Here is a 13,526-nt window from a genome sequence, read left to right as displayed (position 1 = left end):
TCTTAAAATATTTATCTCGTCCTCCCCCCCCTTGCCCACTCCCTCTAATTTCCGTTTAGTCAAGCTGTAAATATTTAATTCCCCTTCCCTTTCCAGACTCCGAGCCATCAGCTCGTTTGTCATCATCAGCTCCGCTTTCCGCTCTTGAGTGAAGCACGCTGGATTCTTTCCCCCCTCGCTCAGAGTTCAGTTTTGGGAGCTGGATTGCTGGCGTGAATGTCCCTCTTCGGACAATGCGGAGCCCATGACGGATGGTTCTCCGCTTCCGGGAGCGTCGCTTTTCTCAGCGCCAATGATTTTGGTCTCTGTGCTCCGGACCGAGGTTGCAGGTGTAGCCGCGCCGGGCCAAAACAGAACCCCAAATGCATTTATTTATTTGGATTTATATCCCGCCCTCCTCTGAAGCCGTCTCGGGGCGGGTTCCAACAATATAAATTTGTTGTCGTTCAGTCACGCAGTCGAGTCCGACTCTTCGCGACCCCGTGGACTGCCATTAGAGGGGTATCGTCTGCATAGCTGAGGTTGTTGATCTTTTCCCCAGCAATCTTAATTCCCGCTTGTGATTCATCCAGGCCAGCATTTCGCATGATGTACTCTGCATATATATTAAATAAGCAAGGTGACAATATACATCCTTGCCGTACTCCTTTTCCTATGCTGAACCAATCAGTTGTTCCATATCCGGTTCTAACTGTCGCTTCTTGACCCTTATACAGGTTTCTCAAGAGACATGTGAGGTGGTCTGGTACTCCCATCTCTTTAAGGACCTGCCATAGTTTGTTGTGATCCACACAGTCAAAGGCTTTAGCATAGTCAATGAAAACAGAAGTAGATGTTTTTCTGGTACTCTCTTGCTTTCTCCATAATCCAGCGAATGTTGGCAATTTGATCTCTCGTTCCTCTACCTCTTCGAAACCCAGCTTGTGCTTCTGGCAGTTCTCTATCCATGTACTGTCGAAGCCTAGCTTGTAGGATCTTGAGCATGACCTTGCTAGCGTGTGATATGAGTGCAATTGTGCGATAGTTTGAACAATATAAATTACGATACCATTAAAACCACTTGAACAGTATAAGATAACACAGATCCTCAGTACCATGTCAACTCTAACGGATATCAGATATCTTAGTGGTTAAGACGACATTAGAAGAGTAAGGATCCAGGCCGCTGACGGGGGCCAGCCAGAGGGAGGGGACATCCGCTGCCTCAACCCAAAGCCCGGAGGGAGACCTCCGTCTTTCAGGCCCTGCGGAATCTTGTCTCGGTATCTGAATGCAGGGACCAGAGCTGCCAGGTGGACTTCTTTGGGAAATGCGTTCGAAACATGCCGTCCTACAACGGGGGGGATCCAGAGAAGAGCTGCTGAAGATCTTTGTAGTCTTCTGGGTCACATTGGAGGAGACTGTTCCAAGGCCTGATAAGACAGAGAGTCAGTGCAGTGTCGTGGGCAGACTGAGAGACTAGAGCCCTGGGCCACCCAGGTTCGAATCCCCGCTTCTGCCGTGGAAGCTTGCTGGGTGACCTTGAGCCTGTCACAAGCTCTCAGCCGGGCCTGCCTCACAGGGTTGTCTGAGTGAAAAGCAGTGCTTTGAGTTGGCTCGGAAGCCGGTGAACTTCACCGCGTCCCCTCACACTCCGAGCGACTGCCAAGTTTTAAAAAGCGCTGTGCCCAGTCGTAAAGCGGCCGGCCCCTGTGCCAGCCACTGAAGCCGCAAAACTGGGCCTCCTGTAGACGAGGCCGGGCTCTCTACCTAATCAGAACTCCCCAGCAGTGTTCCCTCTAAGCTGAGTGAGTGTGAGCTAGCTCACAGTTCTTTAGCCTCCGGCTCACGCATTTTTGTCTCCGCTCAGGAAGGATGGGGCTCCAGAGCAAGCTAATTTATGCAGTAGCCAAATCGCTCGCTCACAACTTTAATGCCGGTAGCTCACAAAGTAGAATGTTTGCTCACAAGACTCCGCAGCTGAGAGGGAACATTGCTCCCTGGGTGTGTAGGGGAACGACTTGGGGAATCATCAGGAAAGGGGAAACCCCACAAATCAGCCTGAATATGCTCCTGGAGCAGGGGTTGTTGAGAGAACAACGCAAAACGGGAAGAGGGGAAGGGGAAACAGGCCTTCTCAGGCCCCAGAGAGCGTATAAAAACCTTGAGCAGGAGATTTTTGGATTGTTTGGATGTTTGATATTATTGTTTAACACACACACACCCCCCAGCTATTCCCAGCACACGATCCTTTGCAGGCTCCGAGTTTGCATAAATGTCAACTCAGATTCCCTTCGCTGTAACCGGCGCGGCGGTGCGCCTCTGCTATTCCGACCACGCAAGTGTGGAATTTGCTGTTGGGTGCAGAATTTGACATTCGGGCCAATTGTGTTTGGATTCCAAACCGACCGCCTAGTCCTTAGGGCCGCGGAGGTGCCCCGAGACTCCCCCTCCCCGTGAGTAGCAGAATTGGAGGGAGAGAGAGAGCAATGCAAGATCAGCAAATACTTACAGACCTAATTTGCTCACTTATGCCGACTCTTGGAGAATGGAGCCGTCCCCGGGCTGAGAATGTATAAATCCTGTTTCGCACCCAAGTAACATGCACAGCCATGAATTTAACTAATAAATATATCCTGTTCTCGCTTAGGGCAAACACTATTAACGGAGAGGACAACAACGTTATTTCAGTTTCCGGACGCGGGAGCCAAACAGTGAACGGCAGCGTAACTGGGCTGGCCTTTGTAAATCCGATTTGGGGGGGGGGGGCAGGGACAGAAGCTGTCGGCATTAAGTCCTGGGTCCGATCCGTACATTAGCTTTGCAGATCTAGGCGCCGCGAGTGCCCCGATCTGGCGTAACGGTTCCCACGTCTCTGGCTGGAGAGTTGGGAGTCTTTAATTCGTGGCATCTTGTCACAATCCGTGCCTGGTCTTTAATACCTGGGAGCAGGGCTCTTTTTGTAGGAAAAGCCCAGCAGGAACTCATTAGCATAATAGGCCACACCCAACCGCAGAAACTCATTAGCCTCTTAGGCCACACCCCTGACAGCACAGCTCATTAGCACATTAGGCCGCACCCCCATGTTACCAGAAGTGTGGTCATCCAGCCACACCCACCTTTTGCTTCTTATTCTGTTGACCTTGTTTGTTGTCAAAACCCAGGGCCTTTTTTGAAGCAGGAACTCCTTTGCATGTTAGGCCACACACCCCTAATGTAGCCAATCCGAATGAGTCTCTGCTGTTGGGTGTGGCCTATTATGCTAATGAGTTCCTGCTGGGCGTGGCCAATTTGGGAGCCAGCCGGAACTCCGTTCCTGCCCAAAAAGAGCCCTGCCTGGGAGGTCTCAGCAGAATGTTTTCCCATGGACCTCCACTCCTCTCTGCTGATTCCTTGAATGTAGGCAGATGATGAGAAGGGAGGGCAGGGAGGGTTGCCTCAGTGCTTAGTTCTCACGGCCCTTTCTTGCACGCCCAGGGAAATACTGAATTCCACTTTGGGGTCAGGAAGCCATTTTTCTCCAGGCCAGTTTGGCCAGAGATCCTGGAGGTTTTTTGTCATCTTCTGGGCATGGAACAGCAGTCACTGGGGGTGGGGGAGGTATTTGTGAATTCCCTGCCTTGTGCAGGGGGTTGGACTAGATGACCCTGGAGGTCCCTTCCAGCTCTATGATTCTGTGGTTCTTCTTCTTACAATAAGTGCTAAATGCGTACGTAACTAGACATGAAATTAGTGGACCATAACCATTTTTATTTGGGTGTAACAACCCCCTCGAAAGTAAATACGCAAAATCCAGTGCTCTTCTGCCTAGCACCAATGCTCCCTCTAGGCTGTGGAGAGAGCAAAAATTGTGAGCAAAAATTCTACTTTGTGAGCCACTGGCAAAATTGTGAGCAAAAATTCTACTTTGTGAGCCACTGGCATGAAAGTGGTGAGCGAGCCATTTGGCGGCTGCCTCCATTCGTTTGCTCTGGAGCCATCCTTCCGGAGCCAAGGCAAAAAATGTGTGAGCCGGAGGCTAAAAAACTGTGAGCTGGCTCACACTAACTCAGCTTAGAGGGAACACAGCCTAGCACCTGCATGGTTCTTCTTTTTTACAGTAAACGCTAAATGCGTACATAACTAGACATGAAATTATTTGAACCTAGCCGTTTTTATTTGGGTGTAACAACCCCCTCGAAAGTAAATACGCAAAATCCGGTGCTATTCCGCCTACCACCTCCATGTTCCCTATGTCGATGGGGTGGGTCCCAAAAAGGGGCGGGGAACCTGCCGTTTTTCTAAAACTTCTCTCCCGGAGATGGCCATGCGTCTCCTCAGGCAAGCGTATTTTACAAGCCTGAGATAATGTGAGTGAATCCAAATATACCCATACATACATTATTCATACACATATGATTGATATACATGCTGTAATGATATATACATGAATGATATAGTCAAGGTTCCAAAAATCTCAAGAGCAAGGCCATTAATTTTAAGAGGTGACTGTCCTCTCCGTCCCCAAATTAAATGCGTTTGCTGGACTATGCCCATATTTTCCCTCACGGTTTCGTCCCCCCGTTCATTCAATTAAGGGAAATGGATTCCTTCCAAGCTTTAGCTGAAAGGCCTTTTCTTTTTTCCTTTTCCTTCCCTCGCCCCTTTTTGCTGGAGTTAGCACGATAGCCGCCCGTGGCTTCTCGTCATTGTCGGAATACCCTGTGGAATTGTAGTGTGTGTGGGGGGGTCAGCCGGCAGGCCCCCTTTAAATCTTCACTTCTCGAAGGTCAAAAAAAGCCTTTGAGGGCCGAATGGAGACTGGTATGCGGCCAGGTATTTCACCCTGCAACAAAACACCTGCCTTTCCAGGTATTTACTGGCCTGCTCTGGAATGGCTGGCCACCTGGAGTCAGGGTCAAAAAACTCATTCGTGAAGCCTGCAGGTGAGCAATATATTATTTTTGGGTGCGTCAGGTTCTTATTGACTGGCCTCTTAGCCCCCCCCCCCCCACGGTAGACCGGGCAAAAGGTGACGGGTTGCCTCTGGGGGTTAAAAAAAAAAAGAAAATCTCAAATTTTCAGTCTCCGAAGAACCGGATAGTCACATAACTGTGTGCCAGAAGGTGCTGAGAAAATCTGGTTCTCTACGGAGGTGTGCCACTTACTCGTGGGCGTAAACGGGAGCCGTCTTCTCTCCTTCAGAAGAAGAAGAAGAAGAGATTGGATTTATGCCCTGCCCTTCACTCGGAGTCTCAGAGCGGCTTACAAATCTCCCTTCCCTCCCCCTGCCCACAACAGACACCCTGGGAGGTCGGTGGGGCTGAGAGAGCTCTGAGAGAAGTGTCTTGAGAGAACAGCTCTGAGAGAACTGTGACTGACCCAAGGTCATACCAGCAGCTGCAAGTGGAGGAGTGGGGAATCAAACCCGGTTCTCCCAGATTAGAGTCCGCGCACTTAACCACGACACCAAACTGGCTCTCTTCACCTAGCTCGTCCTAGCTGAGTCCATGTCCGACCTGGCTTCCAGCGAAGGTGAAACGGCGACGAGACCCCTCTCCTGTGTGTATAAAGCGCCGTCGTGTCACATCTGCCTTCTGGCAACCCCGCAACTGATCAGTTGTGGGGTGCGTTTACAGTTCATCCTTTGGGATGAAAGCAGGACTTCTCAAGCTGTGTGACCCGAGAGAATTGTTTGTGCACTGCACAAAATAAATCATACCATTACAAAATTATACCATTATGTACAAAGGAGGCTGCCCGTTACAGCTCTGTAGAATTTGGGGTCTTGCCCCGTTCCATTCTGCCTCCACTGGGAGATGAGTTTTGCCCCCTCTCTACACTAGGTGTGATTTGAAGCATGCAGTTGCTCCCAAAGCAAGAGACGTCAGACCAGAGAATCCGTGTGAGTTGCTGTTGTGGGTGGGAGCTTGGCTTGGCGTGGTAACTCACACAAGTCAAGCTGTGGTTGCGCTGGGGGGGTCTGTAACTTTGCCTTTGCCATTCCAAAAGAGAGAAGAAGAGAGGAGAGAAGAGATTGGATTTATACCCCGCCCTTCACTACCCAAAGGTGTCTCAGAGCGGCTTCCAATCTCCTTTCCCTTCCCCTCCCCTCCCCACAACAGAGACCCTGTGAGGTAGGTGGGGCTGAGAGAGCTCTCAAAAGAAACTGCTCTTTTTCGAGAACAGCCCTTATCAGAACTATGGCTTGCTCAAGGTCATCCAGCCAGGTGCAATTGGAGGAGTGGGGAATCAAACCCGGTTCTCCCAGATTAGAGGAAGAAGAAGAAGAGATTGGATTTATACCCCGCCCTTCACTACCCAAAGGTGTCTCAGAGCGGCTGACAAACTCCTTTCCTCTCCCCACAACAGACACCCTATGAGGTAGGCGGGGCCGAGAGAGCTCTTGACAGAAACGGCTCTTTTTCAAGAACAGCTCTTATCAGAACTATGGCTTGCCCAAGGTCACCCAGTCAGGTGCAAGTGGAGGAGTGGGGAATCAAACCCGGTTCTCCCAGATTAGAGTCCGCACACTTAACCACGACACCAAACCTTTTTGGGACAGAAGAGAAATGCGTGCCTCGGATTTTGATTGGGGGGCGGGGCAGGGTACCTGTCAGAAGTCTGGGAAATAATGAGTTGAAGAAGATCCCCAAGGCGAAGGAAAGGAGTATGGGAATCCCACAAACGATGATCCTATCCAAAGGCCGTGGCTGTTGCACCTTTCCTTACCACCCTCACTCTCCCCTGTGGCTGGGCCAACTCTAAATATTTTCCCTTCTCCTTTCCCAGCACGTCTTGTCTTCATCCGCCCACTGTGCATCTTGTTCTTTCTCTATGTCCTTCTCTTGTTCTTTCTCTACGTTCTTATTTCTCCTCCTCCTAGAAAGTTGGCTCGCTAAGCCAAGGGACCACTTTTTTAAAATAAATAAATATCGAATCTGGATTGAAATGGCAGCAGATCTCAGGCTCTGTTACTAACCAGGGGTCATTTCGTAGAAAAAGCAATGCAGGAGCTCATTAACGTAACTCATTAGCATAACATTTGCATAAACCACACCCCCTGGCCTCACAGGAAGTGTGTCAGAAGGCACCACCCACCGCTCAGGCTCCACTGGACTGTTTTGGATTGCTAGCTATGGGGGGGAGGGGAACGTGCAGATCTGTCCTCACAGAGGAGGGAGAGCTTGTACCTGAATAAAACTTGGTCTTAAAGGTGCCACTGGACTGTTTTGGATTGCTAGCTATGGGGGGAGGGATGTGCAGATCTACTGTAGCCGAGGAGGGAGAGCTTGTACCTGAATAAACCTTGGCCTTAAAGGTGCCACTGGACTGTTTTGGATTGCTAGCTATGGGGGGGGGGCGTGCAGATCTGTCCTCGCAGAGGAGGGAGAGCTTGTGCCTGAATAAAACTTGGTCTTTTTTGTCCCCTGTGGTGTTGTGTTGTGCGCGCGGGGGGGGGGGGGACGTGCAGATCTGTGCAGGAAGGAAGGAGGGGGAAAAAAGAGAACGAAAGAGGGAGAGAAGGAAATAAGGAGGGAAGGAAGGAAGGAGGCCTCTTGCTCCTCATGGCCCGGGGCTGCTGGGAGCAGGGGGCGGGGCTTGTTGCATTTTTAATTTTTTTATTTTATTGGGATTTTTACCCCGCCCTCCTCGCGAAGCAGGCTGAGAGCGGCTTACAAGGGGCAAAGCCCATATAAACAGGATGAAAGCAATAAAAACATTAATTACAATTAATCGCAACAACAATAATAATACTCAGTTGAAAGCAGGACGGTCCCCGGATGTATGACATGATGGTAAACAAGACAGTTCTCTGGGGATGATGTCCCACCCCCTGGGCTCTTTACTGCCAGAGCTCCGCTCCTGTGCGCTCCCGCAGGAAATGACCCCTGGTTACTACACAGGCCTACTGACATAACATTATGGGACCACCACGTATTTCTATGCATGTGCATCCATGTGTGCGTGGCCGTGGTCTACATAGCAGCAAGCTGGTGGTGGAAAGGACCAGCGGGTGTTGGGAGTCTGTCGAAGGAAGCGAACGCAGAAGGGGAAAGTAAGAGAGGGTTAGGGCAAGAACCGAAATGGGTAGTAAGTGGGGAAAGTCGTGCACCCATGCCAGGATTCAGAGCAACTGAGCCTTGTTGTCCATTTATTTTAGTTATGTCTTTATCTAATTTATACTCCGCCTTTCTCTCCAGTGGGAGCTCCAGGCGGCTTACATCATTTCCCTCTCCTCCGTTTTGTTTTCACGACAACCCTGCGAGGTAGGCGAGGACGGCAGCCTGCGAATGGCCCAAAGTAACCCAGCATGCTTCTGTGCTAGAGTGGGGATTCGAACCTGGGTCTCCCCGTTCCTAATCCATCACTCTAGCCACTACTCCACATTGGCTCTTTGGTTTTTTATAACACATACACACACAACAACATATAACACATAACACATACACACATAAAGTACACACATTGTATTAAGGTTTTTCAAATATATAACACATACACCCATAAAGTACACACATTAACATATTGACATATACGCACATTAAAAAAGGTAAAGGTTTCCCTTGCTCGAAAGCCAGTCGAATCCGACTCTAGGGTTGCGGTGCTCATCTCCGTTTCAAAGCCGAAGAGCCAGCGCTGTCTGAAGACGTTTCCGTGGTCATGTGGCCGGCATGACTAAACACCAAGGTGCATGGACCGCTGTTACCTTCCCACCGAAGGGGTACCTATTTCTCTACTTGCAATGTCTTGCTTTCGAACTGCTAGGTTGGCAGGAGCTGGAACTAGAGACGGGAGCTCACTTTATCATGCGGCACACTCGGGTCTCGAACTGCTGAACGACCGACCTCCCACAGCCTGCAGTTCAGCGTCTTCACCACTTGAGCCACCGCAGCTCCTAATGTAATACACACATTACACACATACATATACTGGGGTTGTTTACATTTTTTAACAGATATTTATATTACTGCCTTAATCTAACATTCTTGTAACCTGTGTAGGTAACCATCTATCTCTATCTTTATCAATCTAAGTATATATTTCATTTCGGTCCATTCTTAACTTGCCTTCATATACTTATCATACCAGTTATAGAACCGTACCCATATATAGAGTCCGTTGCACCTTTTATCAATAGAGTCAGTTTGTCCAGTTCTGCAGCCTCTAGTAATTTGTTTACAGGTTCTCGCTTAGTTGGTATATCTGGTGATTTTCAATCATTTGGCCGCTGTAGTGAGGAGAACAATCATATAGCGATTATCTTTGTTAGAATGTTGTCCATTTATTTTAGTTACGTCTTTATTTAATTTATACTCCGCCTCTCTCTCCAATGGGAGCTCCAGGCGGCTTACATCATTTCCCTCTCCTCCGTTTTGTTTTCACGACAACCCTGCGAGGTAGGCGAGGACGGCAGCCTGCGAATGGCCCAAAGTAACCCAGCATGCTTCTGTGCTACAGTGGGGATTCGAACCTGCGTCTCCCAGTTCCTAATCCATCAGTCTAGCCACTACGCCACATTGGCTCTCTGATTATTACCCAACGACAGCAGCGGCAGTTGAGGGCTTGTTTGGGTGACGATACAGTGGGCTTTTCACGGATGATGCGGCCGGTACTTTGGGAATGGTGATAGAAGGGTAGTGAGTGCCCCTGCAGAATGGCTGCCCTGGTGGTAGGGTTGGCGAGAGGGTGCAGATGGCTGCTGAGCCCAGCCACAGAATGCTGGGAGGCTCGAAACCCCTCTTGGGGCAGAGGCCTCAGCAGCTGCCGAATAAGCCCCTTGCCCGCAAACCTGCCTCACAGAGTTGTTGTGGCAAGAGAGGCGCATCCGCAACGTATGTTGGCCTCATTTCCTTGGTGTGAGCCGCTACTAGAGGGAAACTGTGGCGTCTTTGCACTGAAAGAACCAATGCACCGTAATAAAATGCAGACGTATAACTGAGATTTTGTATGTAGGCAGAGGTCATGAAAATGCGTAATTAAAAAAAAAAAAAGCATTAAGCAACGTAACATTAATCACACATACAAGGAACATAAATGCCATAGCACGAACTAGGAGTCAGAGAATGGTCAAACAGTTGGGATCCGAAAAAGCCCAACGGATCGGTCCAAAGGGATCAGAGCGCCAGACGTCAGGCAGAAGTCAAGAGAAAACCAGGCAGAGGTCACACGAGGATCCCGGGCATCAAAGCCTCATTTCGGCACACTTCATCCGTGGACCTAATCATAGTGCATCGATTAGTCAATCGCTGTTGCAGAAGTCAGAGTCATTAAAGAAGACAGTCATCCCCCCCCAAAAAAAAGAGTAATCCTCATTTATATGTATTCTTATCCAGGCACCACTCAAAGAGTAATACAGAGAATCAAGGAAGAATCAATACAATGCTGGTAAAGCCTGCACTGGGCGTACAATGGATCATTATGTTGTTCCTCATGCAGGCACACACGGCAGGATTCCCCGCCTCTGGAGGAGGCTGCCTGTTGTGTATCTGCGTGAGTTGCCGCTTTCCACTTTTCCCTTTCCAACTGCGAGGCACACTCAGAATGCTGTTTCAGTATAGACGGCGAGGGCGGGTGGGTTGTCATACTCTAAAAGGCGCTCTCTTTGGGCGTAGGACGGAAGGGCATTCCGAATCCGGGGTAGGTTTTTTTCCTCCTAACCCGTGCGCGCAACCCGCCTTCCTTTGCCTCAGAGGGCTGGCCTCCTCGATCCTAACCCCTTGTGTCTGGTTTAGTTTCCAGGCCGACCGACCCGCGTTGAACATCGTGATCTTCCCCCTCCTCCACGAGGACTTGACCGAGGTCATCCGAGACGTCCCCATGATGCACTTGGACGAGATCACCCTGTTCAAAAGCCGAGTGGCCGAGGAGCCGCCGAACCTGTGGTGGTGATCCCACCATGACGGGAGTGAGGGGGGAGTCTTTGGAATGAGCATGTGCAAGTGGCTTCTTCTCATTGGCTGGGATTCCCCGTCATCAATCCTTGTGGCTGCTTTACCGGGCGCTGTGCAATCGTGGGGGAGGCCTTCCTGGACATGGAGCGGGCCGAGCGGAACCATCGGACAAAAACTCAGCCTCGAGCTTTTGATATTTATTCGTTTTAATTTCTAATGCGTCACCTTTGCTGGGCTCTGTGGCGGGTTGTGTTTTGAGAAACGGGCACCCCTTGCCGTTAACGTTAGTTCCCGAGCGACTTTAAGCATGGCTTAATGCCTCGTAGTTAACTGGGACAGACACCCGGCCCTCTTTCCCCCACTGTCCCCACGGTCACTCGTTCTCGGACCGCATCGGCTTTCCTCGTTCAGTCGACCGTTCTTCGCTGGAGTGTCTCAAGCAGCCTCGTGAATGCAGACAGGCGTGTGCACGCGTGCCTATCCCCCCACCTTATTTATTGCGGGGGTTCAGATGTGCGTACGGCACGCAGCCCGTCCCTTACTCATCCACGTGGCTTCACAGGGGCGGTGGCCCGACTAGGGGCCGCTATCCCCCGTGCCAAGCCAGTGGTCTCCTTTTAGTTTTGTACAGGCGTCCCCTCGATATTGTGTCACTGCTGCCCCATAGAGGTCGGCCGGGAAGTGCCGCCGGTTGGCCCTCAGGAGTTCTGATTCGGTGTTAAATGTCCGCCTAAGGAAAGGTAGGCCTGGAAAGGTGTCCTTGGAAGGAAGAAGAATGTGAAGGCACAGAACTAACGATTAAAGCTTACATCCCTTCCTTCCCGTCCTGCTCTGCTTTAGTTTGAAGTAGCCAGCCACGTCTTCTCGTGGATCTCCCATTCGTTCCGGGCGGGAGTGGGTACATGGGGCTTTCTCCGGAGAACTTCCCTGAACACTGCCTAGCACATCTCCCGTAGCTTCCCTACCCTTCTATGAATGATATAGCCTCCCCTAAAGACGACTCGGACGCGGAGGCCCCCAAAACGGCCGCTACAGATCGCTCGTCCTCGATTCGCAACCTGACCTGGATATCGTCTCTGATGGGCCTCTCCCAAAGTCTGAGACCGCCTGTCGGCTTGGCGAAATGTACCTCCCATCTTGCCAAACGTCTTTCGTGTCCCACGAATGCCCCGGGGGCCGGTCTTACCCTCCGTGGCCAATCCCCCCCCCCGCGCAATCCAGTTCTTAAAGACGTTACTCTCCTTTCCGTGTCCTTTGGTAACGTGGCGCTTCAGTGGCACCGTTAGCAGCAGCAGCAGGTCCCGTCACGACGGGCATCCCCCCCCCATGGACACAGCTGAGAATTTCCGAAAAGAGTGTCCCACGAGGGCGTCGCGCGCAACGGAACCATGTGGCCAGAACTGGGCATCTTCCTTCCTTTCCTTCCGCCTTTTCTCTGTGACTTGCTTCCGTTACTGTGTGCTTGATGTCATGAGCCGGCTTGTGTATGTGTTTAATTGTGTGTGTTTTTTTTAAATGTATAGCATCGGTAATGGCTGCTCATTGGACTTAACGGTGCACCTATCCAATGGCATATAAATATTTCTATACACGCCTTTGCTATATTAACGAGCTTTTCTTTCTCTTTAAGTGGTGGGCGGAGGGTCTCAAGCCAGTTGCTTGCCTCATCTCTCCGCAGACTCTCTTTCTTTCTGGGCTGCCTTCGCTGGTGCGCGGAATAGATCTTTGCCTTCCGGGAGAAATCTCCAGCGTGCTGAATTTTGCTGACTTTGCACACGGCCGGCAGGATGAGTTTTATGCGGGGCGGAGTATATCCCGTGGTGCAGCAAGAAACACAGCACAGAATGGGATGTCGGCTGCACAGGCGTCCCCTTTGTGAGAATCTGGGTTTTCATTTTTTTATTTAAAGTTCCCAGCCCTTAAGGTTATAGGTAAAAGTAAAGGTTTCCCTTGCTCGACAGCCAGTCGAGTCCGACTCTAGGGTTGCGGTGCTTGTCTCCGTTTCAAAGCCGAAGAGCCAGCGCTGTCCGAAGACGTTTCCGTGGTCATGTGGCCGACATGACTCAACGCCAAGGCGCACAGAACGCTGTGACCTTCCCACCGAAGCGGTACCTATTTCTCTACTTGCAATGTCTTGCTTTCGAACGGCTAGGTTGGCAAGAGCTGGGACCGGAGACGGGAGCTCACTCCGTCATGCGGCACACTCGGGTCTCGAACTGCTGAACGACCGACCTTCCGTAGCCTGCAGTTCAGCGTCTTCACCACGTGAGCCACCGCAGCTCCTTCTTAAGGTTATACCTGAACACATTTAAATCACAGAAGCCAGGATTGAGCGCAAGCAGGGGAGGTGGATGAGATTTCCAGGGGATAGATCGTTGGGGTATCAGTGTTCCATGTTACACATACAGCACACACACAGACACCCAGCGCAAAGTGAAAAATGAACACATTAAGCTGCGTTATGATGATTCAGAGCATCAGTCCATCAGGGTCAGGATTGTCTAACTCAGACTGGCATCGTCTCTCCAGGGTCTCAGGCAGAGGTCTTTCTCATCGTCAACTGCCTGGTCCTTTTAGCTGGAGACGGTGGGAACTGAACCTGGGACCTTCTGCATGCCAAGCAGGTGCTTTACCACTAAGCTGTGCACCCTAGGTCTGCTTACGGAATTGCAA

The 13,526-nt window shown here is 50.6% G+C and overlaps 1 pseudogene; it reads left to right on the top strand.

The window, feature by feature from the left end:
* Positions 1-12,441, top strand: part of LOC107118834 — a 32,069-nt pseudogene extending 19,628 nt beyond the window's left edge.
* The last annotated feature ends 1,085 nt before the right edge of the window (positions 12,442-13,526 follow it).

Source organism: Gekko japonicus, unplaced genomic scaffold (assembly GCF_001447785.1).
Source record: "Gekko japonicus isolate JY-2015 unplaced genomic scaffold, Gekko_japonicus_V1.1 scaffold261, whole genome shotgun sequence".
NCBI lineage: Eukaryota > Metazoa > Chordata > Lepidosauria > Squamata > Gekkonidae > Gekko > Gekko japonicus.
The sequence above is the reverse complement of the archived record's forward strand: the minus strand, read 5'-3'. Positions and strand labels throughout refer to the sequence as shown.